Raw genomic sequence first — 2008 nt, forward strand, 5'->3', positions numbered from 1 at the left:
GAACAAGCTCTCGGCATTTTACTCACTTCACTTGACAACAACTTTGTGCATTATTTAGATGATTGTACCACTGCACATGATGCATGGATAACTTTAGAGCAACATTTTGGTGCTATTGCCAAGCATTCCAAAATTGCATTAAAAATGCAACTTTATGGATTGCTTATGGAGCCTAGAGAAGATGTGTCATCTCTAGTCAATAGGCTCAAAAGTATTTGCACACAATTGACATATATAAAATGCCATGTAGATAATGAAGACCAAATTACTGTCTTCTCAGAGCAGTACCAGATGCAGATTTTGACCAAATTGTAACAGTGCTTAAAGAGAAAGACCCAATCCCTAAAATTGAAGATGTAATAAACTCTCTTCAAGAGCACAAAAAGAAACTCAAAGGCAGTCAACAACAATCAAGTGGTGCTTATGTGGTCTCATCCAACTGCTACACCCACAATCACAAAAGAAACTTAAAGTGCACACACTGTGGTAGAACAAATCACCTTTCAAAGGATTGCTATGAAATCAACCCTTGTCGCATTTGTGGCAAAAACAACCATGCTACAAAATATTGCAGACACAAAGATAAATCTTCACAGGTTACCAATTACAAAGAGAATTTCAAGGATAAACCAAAAGCAAAAATCAACCTTGCCACCACAGAAGATTTTGACGAAGATGATGACAACAATGTTGGCTTGGTTTATGATGATTTGCTGTGAGCATTATCTCTCTTGTGTACCTTACCCTCTATTTGTGCCAGGGGAGGCTTCTGTGTGCCTACACCCTGATGTTTTGTGTGCCTACACCCTTTGTGTTTAGGGGAGGCAACTTTATGTTCAAGGGGAGGCTTGTGAATTGTGTGCCTCACCCTAGTGTGTTTTGAGGGGAGGATTGAGTGATATGCAACCGAAACCCACATAGGGGAGGATTGTTGGGATGCGAGTTTTGTTGCATCTCTTATGTGAACAGTCTCTTCCACCTAGAAAAGCCTTATGTGTCAAGCCATATGAAAAGCCTCTTGCAACCTTTGTGTAAAGAGAAATCCACTTGTACTGTGCATTGGCAACCACCTTTTGTGCTCATGTGTCAAAAGGCTGCCTACTTGTAAAAGCCTATATAGAGGCAAGTTCTGTTGAATAATATTAAGCTTTATCATTTTGCAATTACACCCTATTTTGTATTGTGCAATACTTTCTCTATCAAGCTCTACACTAACCTCTCCATATCATGCTTATGCCATGAATGGCACACTAACACATCCCCCTTAACCCTACAAGTAGGAAGGCACCGGCTAGCATCTAGGGAGTACGAAGGGGGGACTGCCGGGCCTTCTATATATAGACTCCTCAGGAACTCGATCAAGTCATTACATCCACCCTTATGATTGCATTAGAAACGGTGCAATGAACGCAACATAAAGACCAAGGCAAGCTCAACCATCCCTATGACACGTGTCCTAGTTGGGTGAGTACCGTAGCTATAAAAAGCACCTTGACTGCACACTCTAGAACTCGCTCACATCTACACAATAGAAGTATGGAGGACAAGAAGAGAGGAAAAGTGAAGCTTTCCCAAAAGATGATGGAAAAAATGAAGGAGGTCGATAAAACAATAGCTGAGGCAAAAGCTCTTTGAAATGAGCTGAAGAAGAAAAGCAAACGAAACCTGAAGGCAAAGGCTAGGGAAATCAGCACTGCAAAGACCAAGGACAATAAACCACCAACGATAAAGGAGGAAGAAGAATAATTGTAATGGAAAAACAAGATAGTGCATCTATCATCTCTTAGTCTTATGTAATGGAGTCCTTGATGATAATGCAAATGTCCAAAAATCTTATTCCTTTGTCTCTGCCTCTTTGTTTCTTTTTTTGCTTACTAATTATGAAGGAAGAGTTTTTATCAAAATGTATTGCACCACAATCCGAGTGGGAGGTTTATGTCACACTGGCGTTGATATGCTCGCACTCTACAGCGACAAAAAAATATCACGCCACAACGCGATAGGGAGC

The sequence above is a fragment of the Adiantum capillus-veneris genome, chromosome 15 (genome assembly GCF_014529385.1).
Source record: "Adiantum capillus-veneris isolate H3 chromosome 15, ASM1452938v2, whole genome shotgun sequence".
Classification (NCBI taxonomy): Eukaryota; Viridiplantae; Streptophyta; class Polypodiopsida; order Polypodiales; family Pteridaceae; genus Adiantum; species Adiantum capillus-veneris.